The following is a 17761-nucleotide window of genomic DNA, read 5'->3' as shown; positions in this document are numbered from 1 at the left end:
AATATAAGCCCTTTGCTCATTTTATGAGATATGCAAATGCACTCTTGATACAAAAGAATCAAAAATGTCCTATAATGGAGGATGCAACAATAAAAAATAGTATTATTATTGTTATTTTATGGTATGTTTCCTTCTTAGATTTACAGCTTCCTTATTCATGTCTGTAGTAAACAGTAGATGTGTTAGTAAGGGATGAGATTCTTTATAAATGTCTTGGGTTATTTAGAAAGCATCTTTGAAAGGCTTGTTTTAATTCATTGTTATGAACCACCAGGATGTTCTTTAGATATATCGTTTTAAAAGCAGCTCAGAAGCTGTGCCACCAAAGTGGTCATACAAAAAGGGCATCATATTATCCTGGCACACATAGGTCGGTAGAGCACCTAGATGCTGCTTGGAGAACTGGATTTTATTTCTCACTGCATTACATAATTTCTTCCTCATCATACTGGCCCTGAAAAAGAGACTGGGATGCATATTAAAACTATGGAAATAGGAGGATGTTGCCCCAAAAATGATTGGAAGATAATTTCAAGTAAGGAGGGTAGCATGGGGAATGCAGGAAATCAAAGGAGGAAATGAAGAAAGAGGAAGTGAAAGACTGGCTCTGCAACACCAGGAGCCAAGCATACTGTGCTTGAAGATGTGACCAAATCAAAATCCATGCTGAATTATTTATTTAAGTTTGTTAACCATGGTAATCTGTCTGAGCAAGGGCCCACTTTCAGGGGAGACCTGGGGAGAAAAGCTCCGGTAATTGGAATCATTTTTTTTTTCATGTAAATGTTTTAAGACTGCATCATTAGCAATGAACAAATGTCCAAACAGCAATGGAAATGGTAAACATTGCAAATGAACTTGTGAATAAAAATGACAAGACTGAATGTAAGAAAGCAGACTGGTTTTCAATAGATGGCCAGGGATTTGCTTGTGAACACATTTTTCTAGAATTTTGAGAGGGAAGATAAAATAGCTATTGGTTTATAGTTTGAGAGGCCTGTAAAGCCTTTTAGTAGCTTTATGAAGCAGTATTAGTAAGACTGGTTTCATAAGGTGAGAACATATTCTCCTTTGATAGATCTGCTAATAAATACTACTATTGGACAAGCAGTGCTACTGATAAATAATCACATGGAATGTTATCTGGAGCTAGAGTGGTATATTTTGTTTTCTTTGATATATATTTATTGAGTTACCAGTACAGAGTAAGGATTAAATGTGTTAGGGAAATGTTGATAAATGACCAAAGGATTACTTTAGGTACATTGATATGCCATGTCTCTGGCAGTTTGTATGATATGAGTATCATGCCTGTCATCATTTGGTGGATGTTATTGATGTAGGCTGCCAGGTTTAACTAGTTTGTTAATGGAGTTCTAGACAGAACTCGTAATGTCTTTGGTCAAGAATCAGGGACAAAGCCAAAAATAATGAAAAACAAAGGCCTCAAATCAAGGACATTATTAAAATATTTGCTTTGCGTCAACATGCATTTTCTTGAACAATGTGATGTATGAAACTTTAATGCCTGCCAATATTTATTTATTGACTGACTGTAATTTTCAGAGTTTTACCAGAAAATCAAAGCTTTTATGAAGGACAGTGTAAAAGTATGAGGCAAAATAAGGGGCATTCTGAAAAATCAGGGACAATTGAGAGGCATGGTTCCAGAATTGTTTTTGATTGTTTTTTCTGAGTTGTCTGCAAATTATTTAATGTGTTTTCTCATTATATAGCACATTTTGACTTTGTTTCATAGTGTTCTACAGGGATGAAGATTCTGTGCACTTGCATCTGCTTTCCATTGCTTCCACACCTTATCTCTAACTAACTAGTCTGGCAGTTAGTGAAAAGGATTAAATATCAAGGGCAACGTTTTTTTTTTTATATAATTTCTTTTTGTTATAATTATGCCCTAATCTTGTAAAGTGTGCTTTCTTATTCTAAAATGTTCAGTGTTTACTCTAATTACTTCAGTAAACCTCTCTTCATTGCATTTAATAAACCAGTGTTTCTGTTTAATGTATGCTAAGCAACTGTTTCCAATCCTGTACACTCCCACTGAGGCTATTAATCCTCTGAGCCACTACTGGACACGGGGAGTAAATTGAAACAGTGGGAAACTACAAAGGGGGATAAGGCTTAGAAGACTGTACCCTTGCATCTGGTAAGCTCAGCATTAACCCAGTGCACTAGCAGATACGCTTGTGCAGTAAGTTTTTTTTCACATATAATGAGGATCTTGGGCATTATTCAACACTTGCAGCAGCTCATAACATATGAGGAAGAGGATCAGAGAGCACTGAGCATACCTTTCAACCTCACAGAGCAAGACAGCAAAACATATCCAAAATTAACGGTGGGACAAAGTCATGGACAGATTTTAATTATTCCTCATATTAACTTAGGAAGTTGCTAGCATATCGGCGTTTGCAGTACAATGGATATACTCAAGGATATGAAGTGTGAAACTCTCATGTCTGCAATAATGACTGATTGTAACCTTCCATGATTGACCCGGACAGGAAAAAGGAGACATTTGGGATGTTCTGATAACACAGGGACATGTATAGAGTACAGTATGTGACAGGTGTGTATTTGTAATGTCTGCATTGTGTATGAGAGAGTGAATTGGGGAGATGCCTTTGCCAACAGAATTATCGGTTGCCACTCTTAACCTCTGCAGGAAAGCGTAGATCCGCACAGTAGTTAACCGAGATTCAGAGACATGCAAATGAGCCAATAATGAGATCTTTCCTCACTGTTATTAACATGTCTCTGAATACGCTAATACCAAATCATGGAGACAAGACATTTTTACTGCAGCCTTTCATGCAAGTAGTGGGCTTCTTTCTGAATCCTTGGGATAGTGTTGGTGGCTGACATGGGTAGAGTTAAGCTGCAGACACAGGATGGGGCAGCTGGAGATGTGGAGGTTGGGAGGGAAGAGATTGAAGCAGGTTACCAATCATCAGAGCACTAGTCAATCAATGTGCACATGTGCACTACACAGACATCACACAAGTCTACACAGTAAGTAGGTAAGTATTATAAATGCTTGCACCACAAAATTAAAGGGATTGCGCTTCTCAGTAGTTTAGTTTTGTACAAAGCACATTACCAGCAGCAGCACAGAATCCTTGGAATCAGGCTTTGTGTAGATCACCCTGACACTTCACTTTGTACGAGGGACACTAGTGGACAAGAGGAAGGAAAAAGATACAGAGAACAGCAGATATCAATAAATACTCCACTATGTGCAATGCTATAATCTGCAGAGATTGAGAGGTTAGATAGAGTGATCAGTGTGTCCAGAAAATCAATAGTGTTCCATGATGTTATAACAACACATCATCACTAGAAAGATAAAACACATACATGCACTGCAACAGAAGCTTTTAGCAATATTGGATAATACAGTGTAAAAACACAATTTAAAAATACCTTCCTTATTTTCATCTACATTCTAACATTAATGATAAACAGTGCTGATAAATTAATTCAAATACAAGAAAGCAGCAGTATGACCTTAGATATTCCTTTTTCCTATCATAGCTGTATTGCATGTAAGTATAAAGGAAGTTAGCACTACACAGATATTGTCATTTACAACTGAGAACTCCAGTAATTATACAAAAGTACAATTTGGATTCATCTGATAAAGACAGTATAATACATTACAAGATCTCATTAATTAATGTATGTTAGCATGTTATCTCAGTTACAAATACAACACAGCATACTAGCTTGATTTTTTAGAGTGCAAACAGCTTTGTACATGATCATACAGGTCAAGGGAGTGTTCAGAGACAGATGTGTATTTTATGTAGTTTGATTTATGTAAAGTATTCAAGTGTCTGCACTGTGTAAGAAGACACTTATGCAGTCGACATCTTCCTGCAAAACACAGCTAATGCCTACCAGTGCAGACAATAAAAAGTACAGTTGTGTACACCTACCATAAATGTAGATGTTCAAGTGTATTCACTGTTGCAGTCATCACCTGTGGGTTATCTCTGCTGTGGTAGCCCTTGGCTGGCCCGAATACCAGAGTCAATGTTTTTCTGTGTCGGCTGCTGTCACTTGTTGACTGACGTCAGGTCGTCAGTGCTATAAAGCAAGGCAGCTGACTCCATTACATCAGTTTTCTTGCCCTAACCAGTCCAAAGCCACAGGAAAGATGGTAAAGTGGTCCTGGTGGCTAAAAGCCATCGTAAGAAGCTTATGTCTCCCTAAGGAAAGCGGATATAAGGAGGAAGGCGGGAGGGAGACCAGGACTACAATAGTGAATACACTTGAACATCTACATTTATGGTAAGTATACACAACTGTACTATGTTCTTCGTATTTCACTGTTGCAGTCATCACCTGTGAGAGGATTCCCAAAGCTGAGGAGAGGGGTGGTAGGATTAGTAAGAGACCTAGGCCTGGGTCAGCATGCCCTGCAGAACTGCAGAGGCAAAACCTGCCCTGGCCTTAGAGAAAAGATGTAGGTGGTAATGCTTTATAAAGGTATGGACAGAAGTCCAGGTGGCAGCTTCCAAGATGTCTCTGATGGGAACGCCTCTGAGGAATGCTGTGGAAGTGGAGGCTGCCCTAGTGGAATGGGTATGAATAGACTTAGGGGTGGTTTCCCATGTAATCTGTAGCATAAATGGATACAGTGTGATATCCATTTGGAAATGGTTTGTTTGGAAATGGGCCTGAGGCAAAACTGACAAGAAGTTGGTCTGTTTTCCCGAAGGGTTTAGTACGATCCAGGTAGTATCTGAGTTGTTTGTGCATGTCCAGTGAGTGCAGAATTCTTTCCCCCTGTTTTTAGGGTTAGGAAAGAAGGTGGGTAGATGTATGGCCTGGTTGAGGGTCACATTAAATACCACCCTGGGCATAAAGGAGTGGCTAGTCCCCAGGGAGACCCTGTCTGCATGGAAAATGATGAAGGGCTCAATGACCATCAGTGCCTGAAATTCTGAAACCCTTCTGGCTGAGGTGATAACTAGTAGGATAGCAGTCTTCCAGGAGAGGTATCTCAATTCTGCTGAAGCAGCAGGTTTGAAGGGTGGTAAGATTAGTTTTTCCAAAACATAATTCAGATCCCAGGCTGGCGTGGGTGGCCTTCTGGGAGGTCTGATATTAGAAGCCCCTCTGAAGAATTGTTGAATCAAAGGATGTGAGAACAGGGGCTGATCTGTATCGAAATGGGCTGAAATGGCTGAGGCATGGATTTTATTAGAAGAGCTAGAGAGGCCACTACTGAGTAACTCTGCTAGGTAGTCCAGGATAAGAGGGATGGAAGGTTGTGAGGAATTGCCTCCTCTGGACTGGATCCAGGACCAGAATCTTTTCCATTTCCCTGCGTAAGATTTTCTGGTGTTGGGCCTTCTGGCCTCTGTGATAATGTCTAAGACCTGTTTACTTAACAGGGGCCCCCTGTTTGCCTTTAGATTATTAGCCAAGCTGACAGCTGGAGAATCTGCAAGTCTGGGTGCTGCATCCCCCCCCCCCACCTGAGTCAAGAGGTCTGAGTTCAGGGGAAGCTGCCTGGGAGGCTGTAATGTCAGGCTGTGCAGTAAGGGGTACCAATGCTGCCTGAGATAATCTGGAGCAATGAGGATGGCCTTTGGTCTCTCCTCCCTTATCTTGATCAGTATCTTGGGAATAAGAGGCAGACGAGGGAAAGTGTACACAAAGAGGGAGTTCCCGGGGAAGGTCAATGCATCCACCTTCCATGCTAAGTGGTGATACTCCCTGGTACAGAATTTTTTCAGCTGATGGTTGAGGTGCGAAGCAAAGAGATCCCCCTTTGGAGTTCCCCACTCCTGAGTGACTTGCAAAAAGATTTTCTGTGGAGCTGCCATTCATGGGGGTCCAGTAAGTTTCTGCTTAAGTGGTGTCCCAGGGTGTTGTTGATCCCTGGTAGGTATTGGGTTATTAGGTGTAATCCCATGTTGGAGGTTGTCAGCCAGAGGTTCATGGCTAGCCTGCACAGAGGGTAAGATTGGGTCCCTCCCTGTTTGTTGATGTACCACATTTCTGTGGTGTTGATTGTTTTGATAAGGAGAACCCCTGGCCTGAGATTGGGTTTGAAGGATGTCAGAGACATTTGTACTGCCATCATTTCCTTCTGGTTGATGTGTAAGGCAAGATGCTGGGCATCCCAAAGACCTTGGGTGCACCTGCCTGCTAGGCAAGCGCCACAAACAATGTCTGAGACACTGGTGGTGAGGGTCTGTCTGGTTGGGCGGAGGATGAAGGGAAGACTCTTGTTCTTGGCACAGGTCCCTGCCCACCAGAGAAACTCAGCCCTTATACAGGGGATCAGAGGGAGAGAGGTCTCTAGAGGCTGAGACTGCTAACACCAAAGGTTCTTTAGATATCACTTGAAGTTTTCTCATGTGAAGCCTGGCCAGAGGAATTAGAAGGATGCAAGATGCCATGTACCCCAAGGCTTTCAGGAACTTCCTTGCAGTGAGGTGACTTCTGGAAGCCAGCTAAGTAAAGTAGAGAGGTAGGAAGCTCTGCTTTTCTGGGGGTAGGAAGGCCATTTGGGATGCTGTGCCCAGCAGTGCTCCCAAGAAAATGATCTTCCTGGAGGGTGTTTGCTTTGATTTCTTCTTGTTGATGGTGAACCCTAAGGAGGTTAGGAGAGTTTTGACACAGAGGAGGTCCTAGATCATCTTTTCTTTGCACTCTGCCTGAATGCAGCAGTCATGCAGATAAAGGTAAATCTGTATATTTCTCTGTCTGTAAAATGTTATGGCTGGGGTTAAGCATTTGGTGAATACCCTGGGAGCAGTAGATAAGCCAAAGGGTAGCACATAGAACTGAAAGTGTTGTGAGCCTGCTCTGAAGTGCAGGAATTTCCTGCAGGATTCCCTTATGGGGATGTGGAAGTAGGCATCTTTTAGGTCTAGGGTCGCTAACCAGGCATTTTTTGTCAGCATAGGCAGCAGCAGCTGCAACATTAGAATTTTGAATTTGGGGCCACCAGGGAGGTGTTCAGAATGGATAGATCCAGGATGGGGCACCAAGTGCCCTCTTTTCTGGGAACAAGGAATAGCCTGGAATAAAAGCCTTTTCCTGTTTGATCTGAGGGGACAGGTTCTACTGCCCCTTGGGATATGAGAGTTTGGACCTGTTTCAATGCTTCTGCCCACTGATTTGGAGGTAAGTCTGGGCACCCCCCTTGGTGTTCATTGAAAGAGAATTTGTATCCCTGAAAAATTATCTTTAAGACCCATTGGTCCTTTGTAACAGAAAGCCAATTTTCTTTGCAGAGGGACAGCCTTCCTCCTAGTTTTTGCCTGGGTGGTCTGTCCTTGCGGGGCTTACTTTCCCCTTGTCTGCTAGGTGCAGGAAAGAACCAGTGCTTATAGGGAAAATTCCTGCTGAATCTAGGAGGTTGTACCTGAAAGAAATTTTTTACTGTTTGCATAGATTTTCCTTTGTCTTCCATCTTTTTAAGCACCTCTTCTGCTTTTACTCTAAACAAGCAGCCCTTATCCAAGGGTGCATCAATTAATTTAGACTTGACATGATGAAGAAATTGTTCCTTCAACCATGCATGTCTCCTAATGACAGATCCTGACACTGCTGCCCTGCTTGAGGCTTCTAGGGAGTCATATCCACAGTGCAATGAGTGTTTGGCCACTTGACAAGTAGAGTGCAGTAAATCTGCTAACTCTTTCGAATTGGCACAGTCAGGAAAGGTTGAAATTTTTTGCTTTAGTAGTTCCAAAGCGTGTTGTTGATATTTTAAGATATGGAACTGACAGTTGAGTGCTCTGATAGCTAAGGTTGCAGAGGTGTATACTTTTTTACCCCATCTGTTCAGAGCTCTGAAATCCTTGTCAGAAGGAATAGGATTCTTAGCAGAGCTAGCCTTAGCTCCTTTAGGTCCCTGTGTAATGACCTCCAGGTCTGCAGCAGGATTTCTGTACAGGTATTTCTGAGAATCCTGTAATACCTGTCAGGTTTACTGGGAGCAGGTGGGAGGACATCAGAGGTTAAGCTGGATTCATGGAAAACATCATCCACCACCTCTAAGATAGGGGGGATGGCCAGGGGTCTGTGCTGGGGCAGGTCTAGAAACTCTCTCTTAGTCTTTCCTTAGACTGAGGGAAGTCTTGGGATTCCCAATGGAAATGTTCCCTGAGGGTATGAAGGGTTTCCCCAAAGGACAAGTCTTCTGGTCGGGAGGCAGAAGGAATGGATTTCTCTGCATCTGAATCCTCATAAACAGTCAGAGGGTGTTGTTCCTCTTCAAAATCTGAATAATCAGATTCCTCAGAATCCTGTTCTGTCAGTATTTCAGGAGAAGGGTGTCTTTTCCTTTTAGATGTTGTGGCCTGACTGCCTCTGATAAAGGAGATAAGATCCTCCGCCATTTTAAACAGTTGGGCTTGGGGTGGTAGAGTAGGAGTAAGATGATGGCTAGAGGTAGATTTTCTAGGAGTGGCCTGGCTTCTAGGCCTAACAGTATCCATCAGTCTGAGAGAAATGGTAGTCAGATGAGAAGACATTGTTTTTTGTCTAGATTCGGTAGTGCAAAAGGCCTCCTCGGAAGCTGGAGTCTGAGTCGCGGCTCCAGACCCAACCAAGGCAGAGAAAACCAAAGGCTCGGAAGACAAAGAAGATTTCTGCGGCATACCAGACTCCGAAAGGGTCTAGGTAGAGGCCTGCGTAAATATTGTATTGGGCATCAGGTGCTGCGAAAGCGCCTCACTGAATTTGGGAGAACTGACGACCTGCTTAACGGTAGAGTCATTGGAAGGCTTAGCCTTGTGTGGTCTGTCTATGTTTTTTTGGAATGGCTCTGGATTGTTGGCTGATGGATGCCATTTCGGAATGCGAAGATGGAGGATGAAAAAAACTTTCTACAATAAGAGCTCTATGACGAATGGTTGTCGCGTTAAAGAGGGCACAGAACTGCAAAGGGGGACGTCATGGTCTGGGCCTAAATAAGTGACACAGTATGAATGGAAGTCTCAATGTGGGATCTGCTTTCCACAGGTGAGACAATTGTTAACTTTTTCGGACATTGGTTAGTACAAGAAAAAAGGATCCCCAATGGGGTACTTAGCTTTAGATGTTTTCAGCTGTAATTCAAACTCTGGTAGCGACCGACCGGCACACTTGTGAACTGCTTCTGCTACAGGCTCTATGGCAAGAAAGGCAGATGTAATGGTGTCGGCTGCCTTGCTTTATAGCACTGATGACCTGATATCAGTCAACAAGCGACAGGAGCCAACACAGAAAAACATTGACTCTGGTATTTGGGCCGGCTGAGGGCTACCTCAGCAGGGATAACTCACAGGTGATGACTGCAACAGTGAAACACAAAGAACATCAATCTTTTTCTTTGGATTAAAGGATAGCACCCCTCAATCCCTAGAAGCTCTCTTCACCCTACAGAATGCTGATGTCCATGAGGTCACTTTGACATGGTTTAAAGCCTCAGAGAGCATACCAACGGTACAAGGTTATAATGCCTTCCACACATTTAGACCAGCTACTTCACAGGTAGGGACTAATGGTGGAGGTGTCTCTATTTACATCAAAATAAATATACTTCAAGGTTGGTCAAACAGGGCAATGCACTTGACCTGCTCCATGTTCAAATCACCATAGGCAAAATCCAATACCATGTCCTTGCAAGCTGTAGGTCCCCTCTGTCACCCAGGAAACCCATACCATGTATTTAAACGTATTATAATCAGCAACCATCCAACCCAATACCATAGTCATGGGTGACTTTAATTACCCCACTATTAACTGGGAATCCTATATGATACCAAAAGTACAGACACAGAGATACCTGGATTTTGTAAACCCAAACTCCCTGGGCCAGATAGTCAATACACCAACTAGGGGTGCAACCATACTGGATCTGGTCCTCACTAATATGTGAGAGTCCAAAAACAAATGCTTGATGCTGATGTCTCATCCAGAGGACACAATGGAATCCACAAAAGTCAAGAAAAAGTCTCTGGAAGAGTCCTGTTACGTATCCAAAAGATTTTAATAAAATAGTACAGTAAAAACCACACAAATATCAAACAAGTTAGCGCTTTCGGGTGTTAACCCTTCATCAGACAATGAACAAATGCTACAAAGCACTATTTAAACAAAATACAACTAATCAAAAGTTAATAAAAGACCCGCCTATTTCTTAAGGTGGGTTTAATAGTTACTACATCATTTAAACCTGGGTTTCTGTGTGCAGTGAACTCTATGATCTTCCTAGATTCAACTAACTCAGTATATTGTTTAATGTCCCCTCCCCTCTTGTTCAATCTCACATTATCTATGGCCCTGAAGCCAAAGCAATGAGTAGGATTATCCTTAACATGTCTAAAGAGAGCATTGTGCATGTCATTGTTCCTAATGCTGGATAAATGTTGCAGAATTTTTATTTTAAACATATTGTTAGTCTTACCCACATAAAAACATGGGCAAGACTTGCAATTGGCCAAATATACTATGTCTTTGGTTCTGCAGGTAGCCCTGGCTTTTAGTGTGAATACTTTATTAGTAATGGGATGAACAAAGGTGGTGTCCTGAAGGATAAAAGGACAAGCCTTACAAGAGCCACATGGCTTACTGCCTATTTGTAAAATAGGGGTGACATGATCAGTGACCTGTTCCCCTTTGGATACGTAACAGGATTCTTCCAGAGACTTTTTCTTGACTTTTGTGGATTCCATTGTGTCCTCTGGTTGAGACATCAGCATCAAGCATTTGTTTTTGGATTTATCTTTGCTGTTGTGCTTCATTGGTACTGAACTGTTATGTCTACAGAACAACATCTTTTGAGTGAGGTTATGGACAATGGTGCCTTACAACAACGCCTTAATGGTAAGAGCCTTAAAAATCTTATACCTATGGAGAACCCCCTGCTACAGATGGGTTTTGTGACTTTAAAGGCTACTGGTCTTAGTAATTCCATACCAGCTACAGTAGATAAGAATTTTGAAGAACTCCTCAGAGACTATAGTTACAAAATGGGAGGCTTCAATGGCAAACTTTTCATTTTGAAGCTTGTCTCTCTTATGGCATAGTCCCTCGAGGAATGAGAGTCCCATGTATGCCCACCCAAGGGGATCGTTTTCCTGAGCTGTTAGCGAAGTGGCAGCTTATCAATATTAAGACTAGTTTCCAATATATGGAACTCCTAAATGAATTCTTTGCACCTTAGATATCCACCTTAAAACAAGATACTAATGAGTTGCAACATAAATTGCTCAATGATTTCAGAGGCAATGGCTATATGCAACGACTCGATGAAGTTCACCGTTCTTTGATGGACAGTGATGATAAGCTAAAAACTGTTAAAATTAATAAGCTCAGAAGAGACTATACAGATTTTTCTGAGGGTAATATTTTTGTCTGGGCTAGACCTAGAGATACTGTATTTAATAAAAATAGATCCGCTAACAGGAACTCTAATAAAGCCCCCATGTCTGACGTTTCTAGCCATGGTTTGCATCCTGGGTCAGCGAACACAACGTGCTTCTTGTCCCCCAGAGGAACCACACAGCGCGGTACCAATAACTGTTGACGTTGAACACACCTCGAAGGTATGGCAGCAACTCCTTGCTCTTTAGGAATTCAGGATCTTGTTTTACCATGTATCCACAGTTAATAGTTCACGTTTAGGGGCACGACGACAACATTTGGTTGGACAACATTTTTGGATGTACTACCTGTTCCCGTGAAAAAGAAGCAAGCGTGGTGGAAGCGCTGAGAGGGGGAGGGACCCCTCCCGAAAACCGGAGGACTTTGGAGTGACTATTTCTGGTAACCATGATGCTGATGATATTGTTTTAATTTGTCAAGACATGCTTTGACCACAGATTAATTTTTGTTTTAAATAAAGGTCTGTCGCTTGTTCTACAGAGAGTAACTATCAGGAAACAGTGATGGACCTTATGCTCTTCTGTAAAAATATGTTTGGTACAATGTGGTTCAAAAGTCTGCATTAAGACAGCCCAGTACTTTTGTTCTCTGCAATTATTTGTTAATGCTTGTGAACAAGATTTGCTAGATTATTTTCGTAAAGGACATACTCACAGGTATCATAATTTGACTTTAGCCCATAGACAAGCTCTACATGATTTAAGTGAGAATAGAGAAATTGTGATTAAAATGGCAGACAAAGGAGGTGCCATAGTTATAATGGACACCACCTTTTATAACAACAAATTGACACATATACTCTCTGACTCTTGCACTTATGTCCCTATGAATCCTATAATGGTTAAACATCTGATAGACAAAGTTTACCAAACCCTGGAACAACTTTTAAATGATATGGTTATTAGTAAGGAACTATATAGTTTCCTTAAGGTGGAAGGTGTGGTCACACCACTTTTGAAAAGGTTACCGAAGATACACAAGTCCTTGACGGACCCCCCCTTTACGACCCATAGTGTCAGGTAGAAAATGGGTGACAGAAAATGCTTCCATTTGGCTAGAAATCACACTTAGACCATATGTTGAAAAAATGGATAACATACTTTTAGATCGTGGGTGGATTTTTGAAAGCACTTGGTGAGATAGATAGGGCCACCCCGAAGATGTGTTACCTTATGGTCACAGTAGATGTGCAGAGTCTTTTTACTGTCATTAATAATGATTATGGCATTTTGGCTATTAGTACACTTTTGAAGGATAATGGAGCTACTGATCACAATATTATCCAGATTATTACAATGTTAAATTTGGTTTTGGAGAATAATGTGTTTCTGGGCTTGAAACATATGAATTCTTATGCTAATTTAGTACTTTCTTATTGGGAGAATCTATACATTCTTAATAACACTGTATGGAAACCGGACAGTACCACATTAGAACTTTTCATCACATTTCTACATTCCACTACTGAATTTTTTAGTTTTTGAAGGAAACATCTTATACCAAAATAGATTTTTTGGATGTTTCAATAACACAAACCACTCTAGGTTTCTCAACAACTTTCAAACATAGTGCATGGACAACTGGCTAGGATATCTAGGATATGCACGGATGATACTTGTTTTGATGGGGAACTAGACAATATGAAAGGTTTATTTATTGACAGGGGTTATAATGAAGCCTTTGTTGAAGGTATACTAGAGAAAAATAAAGAAAAAAGGGGGCACAAATATAAGCCTTGGCTGCATCGATCAGATAGTAGATTGAACTCATCTCTTAAGACAACAGTTAATGATGTTAGATCTAAGGTCATGCTTACATATAGTAGCAGTACTAAAGACATTAGTGGGATAATAAAGAAGAATTGGAAGATTCTTACCAGTGATGAAAAGATTAACACCATTGTTGGTCCCTCCCCTATGTTTGGTTTCAGGAAAAATAAGTGTTTAAAAGATATTTTATGTGGAGAACAGGTCACTGATCATGTTACCCCTATTTTACAAATAGGCAGTAAGCCATGTGGCTCTTGTAAGGCTTGTCCTTTTATCCTTCAGGACACCACCTTTGTTCATCCCATTGCTAATAAAGTATTCACACTAAAAGCCAGGGCTACCTGCAGAACCAAAGACATAGTATATTTGGCCAATTGCAAGTCTTGCCCATGTTTTTATGTGGGTAAGAAAAAACAATATGTTTAAAATAAGGATTCTACAACATTTATCCAGCATTAGGAACAATGACATGCACAATGCTCTCTTTAGACACGTTAAGGATAATCCTACTCATTGCTTTGGCTTCAGGGCCATAGTTAATGTGAGATTGAACAAGAGGGGAGGGGACATTACACAATATACTGAGTTAGTTGAATCTAGGAAGATCATAGAGTTCACTGCACACAGGAACCCAGGTTTAAATGATGTAGTACCTATTAAACCCACCTTAAGAAATAGGCAGGTCTTTTATTAACTTTTGATTGGTTGTATTTTGTTTAAATAGTGCTTTGTAACATTTGTTCATTGTCTGATGAAGGGTTAACACCCGAAAGCGCTAACTTGTTTGATATTTGTGTGGTTTTTACTGTACTATTTTATTAAAATCTTTTGGATACGTAACAGGACTCTTCCAGAGACTTTTTCTTGACTAATATGTGAGAGTGCTTGTGAATTTGGATTAGTTCTTAATGCCGGCATATTAGCACTGTGCAGCGCATCTTGCAGAAGCTTGCTGAGGAACGACTTGTGCATAACTGCACCGAGTATTGCAAGATTTAATAGAGCTCCATCCTAATGCGGGTGTTTTCAAGCATTATCAGAGTTCTGAAGAAGTCCAGGAAGGACGAAAGCGCTTGACTGTGGATATATCTTTGAGCATTACTGCTACGTTTTATGGAGTGAATTTTTACTGTGTTTGTGATTAAAACTGGTTTTCTACAAACCCTTCAACTTGTTCTTGGTTTCCAACTACTCAGAGTGTTGTCTTGGTTCCTAATATGTGAGAGTGCTGCACACCCCATACTGTCATGTCTTCCCTGATAAAGTCAGATCAAAAAATGGTCTCCTTTGAAGTAAAAATAAAACCTGGACCCCCAGCTAAACCTGGAATATTCAGGAACCACTCTAAGACTAATCTCCTACTATTGCGTGATAACCTGCCAAAATTTCAAGCCCCCATAAACCCTGAGAACACTGCTGCATATGCAGAGCTGTTCACAGAAACCCTGTACAAGCATGTTAATAGCTGCATAGATGCAGCTGTACCCACCAGAAAGAAGTACAAAACTAACTCAAAAACATGCTACCCTGGTGGAATCAAAAAATCAGTAGGCTGTATAACAGAAGGAAGAAAATCATGGCAAAAATTAGGAGGTGCAGCACCCAGCTAGATAAAAGCACTCTCATCAAGCTAAACAAACAACTCAGAGAACAAATAAATCTACCAAAGTCAAATCTGAGCTAAGTTTGGCCTCCCAGGCCAATGAGCATTATTTAGCTATGTCTGCAACCTCAAAGGCAATAGAGCTCATTGTAAATCGAACCACGTATACTGAGCTGGTAGATATAGCAAACCTTCTGGCTGACAAATTCATCTCCAACTTTACCCCTCTCTCCCCCTCAACCTTCCCTCAGGAAATACCATCAAATATAACTCCCCCCCTCTACTATCTCTAAGACCAAGAACACTGCATCAATGGGCCCAGATAATATCCCAGGATGCTTTCTAAATAGCATGAAACATGACCTATCAAGGCCTCTTGAAATACTATTTAACTGTAGCCTCCAAACAGGCTTTGTGCCTCATGACTGGAAAACAGCAACAGTCATCCCTCTGCACAAATGTAGGCCATCTACAGACCCTGGAAACTACAGACCCATAAGTCTCACGAGTTTTATATGTAAAGCCATGGAAAGAATTATCAAGGAAATGATCAACAGAGATATAGTAAACTTCCAGACATGGACCCAGCCCAGTTTGGTGTCATCAAGGGCAGGTCTTGCCTACTGAACCTGGTGGATGTCTTTGAGAAGGTAATCAGAGCAATGGATGAGGGGAAAATGGTTCACACTGCCTACCTTGACCTGGCCAAGGCATTTGACACAATATCCCACTCTGGCATTGTTGACAACCTCAAGAGCTTAGGTACAAACTCGTATGTCATCCAGTGGATAACAACTGTCTCACAGACAAGACCTAGGAAGTTAGAATTGGGGTGTCCACCTCTACAAAGAGGCCAGTCACAAGTGGAGTCCCTCAGGGATCAGTCCTTGGACCACTCCTTTTTGGCATTTACTTCTCTGAAGTCAAGGACAATGTCAGTGGTCTCTGGATGACTAAATTTGCAGATGATTGCAAATTAAGAGCTGTCATTGAATTCCACACTGACACAGTGTTTTCCAGGAGGGGCTGACATGGACAAACAACTGGTGTCATAGCCATGAACTAAAACTAAATGCCAAGAAATGCATACTAGTATCCTTTGGGAAGTCATCCAACCCTGTTAACTATCATACTGACAACACATCCCTTACAGCTGACCCAGTAGTCAGAGACTTAGGGACACACATAGATAGTATTCTAGTCTTTGACCATCACATGTCTACAGTAGTGAGGAAGTAATTCTATGTTGGGCAATTTATAAAAAAAAGGTATGGCATAAGTCCAAGGAAGTCAATGTTCCACTGTATTCGGCATTCATCAGACCTATCATTGAGTACAATGCCCCCTTTGGTATGTACCTAACCAGGCATATTCAACAATTAGAATGTAAAAGAGGTTCTTCACTAAAAGAATACAGGCATAAGTAAACTATCCTGTGCAGACTGCATTAATGCCCCATCTCTGTATTTTGTGTTCTACAGGCTTTTGAGGGGAGATCTATCCCTGGCATGCAGGACATTTTCAGAGCCCACTCTGATGGACCTCCTGCATATCCACAAAACAAACAGCACCAGAATTACCTATTCTAAAGACTTAAACCTTGCCTGTGATATAAATAGGACCCATTTGAGAGATAAGTATGTATCCCAGAGACTACCCTGTCTATGGAACAGGCTCCTCATCCATGTAAAGCAGAGTTCCTCCCTAACCCAATTCAAGTGCAGCTTGGACAATTGGATGGGGTACAGGAAATTCATCCCTAGTTTGGCACCTATGTCTCTAATGGACACAGGCAACCTGGAAATGGTTCATCTTCCAGACCCCTGCTTGTAAATGTTTCATCTCCCAAGCCCCTGCTTACACTTATCAAGGGTATCAGAACTTGTCAGAGATTTGGCATGCATGGCTAGGCATAAAATCACCCTTGTGGTCATTAGCTTAGCAAACACCTATGAACCTGTAAGGAATCAAACACAGTACCATTGACTACAGGAAGCAGTTCAACAGCTCATAGCTTCAATCCTCTTTCCTAAATGTTCATATGGAAACACTGATTTTTCAGTCTGATACAGCCACCAGGTTCTTCCATTCATATGTCAATATCACCCACATTATTCCATCCCCATTGTCTTACAGAAAAAAAAGTGCTCCAATAGTTATGCATAGCATAGTCCTGTTGCAAATGTGGCTTGTGGTTGTGGCTGCTGGGCTGCTGCTTCCCAGTTAAAAAATGTCTTTATTTAAATTTAGAAAGCTAACTATTATTTAAAAATCACAGCTTTTGGACTTTTGTTTTGTTCAGGGTGCTTGGAAGCAGAGTTCCAAGGATATCCAAAGCAAACAAAAAGAAAAGTCATCTAAATCTACTTACCAGGCTGTCTTCAAAACAGACCATAATCAGACCAGTGTAGGCATGCTCCACCAATCAGAAGAGCATCTTAAGATGTCAGAAATGTCACTCAAAGAGCTTCCCATCAGGTTGCTGCATGATGTAGCCTATTGGCATAGGCTGTATCAAGTGACTTAGACCGCCTGACTGAAAGTAAAGGAAAGAGGTAATGTGCCAGTGAATAAGTACATCTATATATGGTGCTCACAAGTGCCTCCCAGGGTGGTATCACTGCATTAGGCAAATACAGACTCACTCTCCTGTGTAGATCAGTAGATGCAAGATCAACAACTGGCAAAAAAAAAACATACAAGTGTATTCAGCTTTTTTGAATTTAGGAACCCTGTTCTGGTTCTTCCTATACTGTCTTGTTCTCTAGAAGTGATTTAAAGTTTTCACAAGATATCACTCTGCAGACTTCTATATATTGGTTCCATTAGAATCTCTCTATAAGTAGGCAGATGAGCTTTGTAGTGTGTTAGAATCAGTAAATGCAGTGCAATTTATAGAACTTTAAGAACAGGTGGGTCCCTGATAAGTGCCTCCCATATGGTAAGGTTAACACCCATGGAAGACATCCCA

The 17761-nt window shown here is 41.3% G+C and overlaps 1 protein-coding gene across 1 annotated transcript in view; it reads left to right on the top strand.

The window, feature by feature from the left end:
* DRAM1 (DNA damage regulated autophagy modulator 1) overlaps positions 1 to 17761 on the top strand; it is a 494152-nt gene that overhangs the window by 446147 nt on the left and 30244 nt on the right. The gene's annotated exons all lie outside the window — the stretch shown is intronic.

This window comes from Protopterus annectens, chromosome 11.part0 (assembly GCF_019279795.1).
Source record: "Protopterus annectens isolate FY-2018-M chromosome 11.part0, PAN1.0, whole genome shotgun sequence".
NCBI classification, from domain to species: Eukaryota; Metazoa; Chordata; order Ceratodontiformes; family Protopteridae; genus Protopterus; species Protopterus annectens.
This window is presented reverse-complemented; position numbering and strand designations above follow the sequence as displayed.